At 43.6% G+C, this 6,000-nt stretch overlaps 1 protein-coding gene, 1 non-coding gene and 1 pseudogene across 2 annotated transcripts in view; 1 reads left to right on the forward strand and 2 right to left on the reverse strand.

Moving 5' to 3' along the window:
• Gpatch8 (G-patch domain containing 8) overlaps positions 1–6,000 on the reverse strand; it is a 77,010-nt gene that overhangs the window by 64,699 nt on the left and 6,311 nt on the right. The gene's annotated exons all lie outside the window — the stretch shown is intronic.
• LOC110306218 overlaps positions 740–6,000 on the forward strand; it is an 11,144-nt pseudogene continuing 5,883 nt past the window's right edge.
• Positions 4,511–4,617, reverse strand: LOC115032594. The gene has a single exon (XR_003838239.1). It is a non-coding gene; the product is annotated as a U6 spliceosomal RNA (small nuclear RNA).

Below are 6,000 nucleotides of genomic sequence, written 5' to 3' on the forward strand. Positions count from 1 at the left end.
TAATATTAGAATTGACTAAATCACAAGAAAAAGACAAAAACCTCTATATACACCAGATCCACAATTCAAGGCACTACAAGCCTAGCATGGCATATGCCTGTAATCCTACATCCCTAAGGCAGAAGCAGGGAACAGCTTTAAATTCAAGGTCAGCCAGGCTACAAGTCCTTACTTGTCAAAAAAACAACCAAGGAAATCAAAATAAGATTTCATTAATTACCATGCTTAGAGAACAGGTCTGACTCCCAGCACTGGAATGCAGAAATATTCAGAACTGGAGGTTCTAGACTAGCCTGAGCTACATAATACTGTCTTTAAAAACAAAAAACAAACAAACAAAAAAACCAAATCAAACATGAACTTTGCCACTCTCAGAAAATAAGTATTTTGCCACCCAGTAATAGGGACTGAACCCAGAAACTTAGGAATGGTAAGCAAGCATTCCATTGCTGAACTACATCTCCAAACCAGAAAAAAATAAAAATCTTTTGTTACTATTTTTTGTTTAGAGATAAATTCTCTAGTAGCCTAGGCTGGTCCTTTAATTCCTTATGTAACTGAAGCTAGTTTTGAACTTCTTTTTCTTTTTTTGGTTTTTTGAGACAGGGTTTCTCTGTGTAGCCCTGGTCCTGAAACTCCCCGAACTGCAGAGTGCTGGGATCAAAGGCATATGCCACCACAACCGGCTTATCACTCTTAGCCCCTAAAAAGTTTTAAGGGGTCTAAGACTAACTCAGTCATGGAGCAACATGTGCAACACCCTGTGTTTAATCCCCAGAACAAGGAATCTTTAGGATACATCATCCAAACAGAAAGTGCATCCCAGGTATAAAGGAGTAAATCAGAATAGTTAAGGGTTTTAAAAACATTTCTAAGTCACTGGGTTAGAAAAACAGCTCGACCTATGGGTAAAGGCACATGCTACCAAGTCCAAGAAGAGTTCCATTCCTGGAATCTGCACAGTAAAAGAACTGACTTCTCATCTCCACACATGGATGTGATAATATGTGCCCACAAACAATATATAATGAAGTCAAAACTTTTAGCTCTGAAGGTTTAACTGTAGGGTGCTTGCCCAGTTGGTACAAAGCCCTGGATGCAATTCCCAGCCCCATATAAAGTGGATACGGTGTGCACAATGGTAATCCCATCCCAGCAAGCAGGCAGTGGAAACAGAAGATTCAAGGTGACAGGCCAGGGCGAGAGAGCAGCACCGAGGCCTCTTCCTTCTCGCCCTTCTTGCCCTTTTGGCGGTCACATCCATGGTAGCCAGAGAGAGAGAGAGAGAGAGGGAGAGGGAGAGGGAGAGGGAGGGGCAGCGAGTCTTTAGAGTGGACATGGGGGCCATGCACCCCCAGCAGCAAGGACTGCCGCATGGGTACCTGTGGGGTCCAGACCCAGCGCATTCATTGCAAGGTGCCCTGCAACTGGAAGAAGGAATTTGGAGCCAACTGCAAATACAAGTTTGAGAGCTGGGGGACATGTGATGGGAGCACTGGCACAAAGCCTGCCAAGGGACCTTGAAGGAGGTATGGTACAATGTCCAGTGCCAGGAGGCCATCCGCAGGATCAAGCCCTGTACCTCCAAGACCAAGTCAAAGACCAAAGCCAAGAAAGGAAAAAGAAAGGACCAAGTCAGGAGGCCAGAGAGCCTCTGGCCTTGCCTGGAACCTGAATAGAGCCCTCCTCTCCCACAGGCCCAAGATATAACCCACAGTGCCTTTTGTCTTCCTGTCAGCTTTGTCAATCGCGCCTGCCCTCTCACACCCATTCCATGTGCCCAAAGTCGGAATGGACAAGGGATTCTGGAAAGCGAGCCTCCCCCGTACCCACTTTTGTTCTCCTATTATTAAGAAATGAATAAAAGAGCCGGGCAGACCTAAAAAGATAGGTGTGGTGGCATGTATCTGTAATCCTAGCGCCTGATTCAAGTAGCAAGGGAAGGGGGATTTAGATAGAGTTCAGGACCAGCTTGGGCTACATACATAAGAAGTCCCTATCTCGCCGGGCGTGGTGGCGCACACCTTTAATCCCAGCACTTGGGAGGCAGAGGCAGGCGGATTTCTGAGTTCGAGGCCAGCCTGGTCTACAAAGTGAGTTCCAGGACAGCCAGGGCTACACAGAGAAACCCTGTCTCGAAAAACCAAAAAAAAAAAAAAAAAAAAAAAAAAAAAAAAAAAAAAAAGAAGTCCCTATCTCAAGAAGGACAGAAAAACAGAAAAGAGAAAGGAGAAGAGGAAGGAAAGGGACCAGAGCTGAGAATACAATCAAAGAATCCCTCTACAGTACTCTAATTAGAATTTTATAGCACAACAATTAAAGTACTATACTAGATAATATAAGGCTTTGTCTAAACAACACATACACAGGCTCAAGGAAAAGAAAAAAAAAAAAAGAGTACAAGAACATTTGCTTTTTCTCTGATCTTTATCCTACAAGAACAGCCTTGAATAAGGATCAGATTAACAGTATAGTTCTCCAAGTCTACTCTTGACTCCTACACCAGGGTGAGACCAACTAAACACAGGTCACAGCAGCCTTGTAACCACAGTTCTTTCCAAACCCATTCTCCCACCAAAAGATCTTTTTTTAAAATAAGAATCTTCCTCTTTACTATTCATATAGAATTAGACATGTGGTCTTTGTATAACCCATATTTGTTTATTTTGCCTTCATCATACACCCTGTGTCCTTTGTGGGTTTTTGGTCTGCATTGTTTGTTTGTTTGTTTTTAAATTGTCAGGCTGATGAGATGGCTCAGCGTGTAAGAGCACCTACTGCTCTTCTGGAGGTCCTGAGTTCAAATCCCAGCAACCACATGGTGGCTCACAACCATCTGTAGTGAGATCTGACTCCCTCTTCTGGAGTGTCTGAAGACAGCTACAGTGTACTTACATATAATAATAAATAAATCTTTAAAAAAAAAAATGTCACCGGGCAGTGGTGGTGCACACCTTTAATCCCAGCACTGGGGAGAAAGAGTCAGGTGGATCTGAGTTCAAGGCCTGTCTGGTTTACAGAGCAAGTTCCAGGACAGCCAGGGCTACACAGAGAAACTCTGTCTTAAAAAATAAAACAAACAAACAAACAAACAAACAAAATCTCAGTGTGTAGTCCAGACTTGCCTTGAACAATTAGCAGTCTCGGCCTCTGAGTCTTTTTTTTTTTTTTCCTGTTTTTTTCGATACAGGCATTCTCTGTTTAGCCCTGACTGTCCTGGAACTCATTCTGTAGACCAGGCTGGCCTTGAACTCAGAAATCCACCTGCCTCTGCCTCCCGAGAGCTGAGGCGTGCGCCACCACGCCCGACCCGGCCTGGCCTCAGAGTCTTAAATCCTGAGACTGTAGGGTGCAGCATGGACACACACCAGCATACCTGCCATGCCTTTACTTTTTGAATCACTTCTAGGGAACCTTCAAGCGATCTTCCTTTGGTCACTCTTGACATTCTTCATTTGCTAAGAATCATATCAATTCATCATCACTATTTTGAAATTGGTTTCATGCCTGAATCAATTTTCCCCTCTTTCATACTTTAATGATTTACTTAAGCTTTAGCATCCCAAGCATACCTGAGGTTGATTTATTTCTCCCGATTGAAAAGGGGGGAAAAGACAGAAAACTGTTGGGGATTGGTTCTAGTGCTTGTCTTAACTCGGCTCCCAAAACCTCACGGGAATCTGCATAGCCAAACGCTGAGGGTCCCTGTCCCCAATGGGTTTTTGATTGATCAATAAAGAGTCAGTGACCAGTGGCTGGGTGGAGTGAAAGAGGCAGGACTTTTAGGATTCTCAGGCAAGAAAAAAGGGGATTCTGCTGAGAAAGGTATGTAGGATGGACCACACCATGACAGGGGAAGCAGAGAAATCAGAATTAAGAGCCACTCCCCTTCTTGGGTCTGGGGAAGCAAAGATAATAGATTCAGAAAGTGTTAACTAAGGAATACTGGAGGGGAGGTTTGGAAGTACCCAGTCATTGAGCCAGTCAAGGTATATCAAAATTAAGGTGATGTTTTTGTGTGTGTGTGTGTGTGTGTGTCTTTCATTCATGAATCCAGAGAACTCTGGTGGGTGACTTACAAGCGATCACCCCGGGCCGCAATCACCCACTGGGAGTTCAGTGCGGATTACATCATAGATGACATCAACAGTGGTGGAGTGGAGTGCCCAGTTAGTTAAGAAGCAACAAGAAAAAATTTCAACAAAAGACTATCTGATTAAAAAAAAAAAAAGAAAACCAATAATAAAAATCTGTCCATTTGTTATCTCTTGCACACCTGCATTAGAATAGCAACTCTAGTCCGAAGTACTAGATACATGCACACAAAAACATACACACAAAACCTGTTTCTGTGACCTAAATAGACAATGTACCTCTTTTCAAGTAAATGTCTTCTGAGAGTGCTATTCTATTATCACAAATGGCTCACAAAAGATGCTAGCCCATCTCAATGCTAGCACGTCACAACTCAATGGTAAAGGATTTTCTTTTCTTTTCTTTTTTTTTTTTTTTTAATATGGAATGCTTCACGAATTTGCATGTCATCCTTGCGCAGGGGCCATGCTAATCTTCTCTGTATAGTCCCAATTTTAGTATATGTGCTGCTGAAGCGAGCATGGTAAAAGATTTTCATGACATGATAAACCCTGATTTTTGAAGCCTAGTATAAGGGAAGGGAAAAGGGGCCCCAAAACACACTACATAAAAGTAACAGATGGCCGGGCGTGGTAGCACACGCCTCCCAGCACTCAGGAGGCAGAGGCAGGTGGATTTCCAGGCCAGCCTGGACTACAAAGTGAGTTCCAGGACAACCAGGGCTATACAGAGAAACCCTGTCTCGAACACCCCCCCCCCAAAAAAAGTAGCAGATGGCTTTCTTACTGCTATTTAACATTGAGATCACTTAGGCAGACTCTAGAAAGTCCTTGAGCAAATGTTACTTTTTTTTTATTATGAACATTATTTTATTTCCCCATGCTAGTAGGCGAGAAAGGCACTCAAGTCTGGATCTGCTTAATAAACACCAGGCTCCAAATTCCTCTCCCATCTCCAAGCCAGCACCGAGGATAGAAATAGGCCCTGCTCCTTCAGGACACCTAGGTAGGCCTACTCCTACCCCCAGCCCAGGGTTATTGATAGGATGTCTATATTGGGCTCACATCCTGGTCTCTGCAGTCTCAGTTCAACTGGCTACAGAGGTGCATACATAGTAGACCAAACTGAAATACAAACTGAAATATAGTGCCAGATTATTTTCAGTTCCTAGGAAAATCAAAAATCGAGGGCTGGCAAGATGGTCCAGCAGGTAAAGCCCTTGTGTTGCCAAAGCTATAGAAATGTGCTTCATCTCTGAGACCAGCATGGGGGAGAGAACTAACTCTAAGGAACTGACTTCGGATCCCCCCACACACACATATGGCACATGGGTGCCCCACACACATTCCAAACACATGCACTTTTATAATCAGTTTGTCCAAAGTAGAAAAATCATGATCTATTTGGATTTTCCAAAAAACATCAGGATATTTGTGAGCAGTCAGTAATAATCTCTTACAATTTTTTAAATAAAAACTATTCTCATGGGGCCTGCCACACATCTTTAATTCCACCACTTGAGGGAGAGGCAGGCATGCACACTTCTATTGAGTTTCAGTCCAGCCAGGGCTACACAGTGAAACCCTGTCTCTAAAAAACTCAAAAATAAATGATTCTAATCTTTAAAATCTATGCCTATGAGCCAACTGTGGCAGCTCATGCTGGAAACCCAGCACTTGAGAGAACTGCCATGTGTCTCAAATAAGGGTAGACTACAAGGTAAGGCCCCAACTTTAAAAAATAAATAAATACAGCCGGGCGTGGTGGCGCACGCCTTTAATCCCAGCACTGGGGAGGCAGAGGCAGGCGGATTTCTGAGTTGGAGGCCAGCCTGGTCCACAAAGTGAGTTCCAGGACAGCCAGGGCTATACAGAGAAACCCTGTCTCGAAAAACCAAAATAAATA

This window comes from Mus caroli, chromosome 11, assembly GCF_900094665.2.
Source record: "Mus caroli chromosome 11, CAROLI_EIJ_v1.1, whole genome shotgun sequence".
Taxonomy (NCBI): Eukaryota; Metazoa; Chordata; class Mammalia; order Rodentia; family Muridae; genus Mus; species Mus caroli.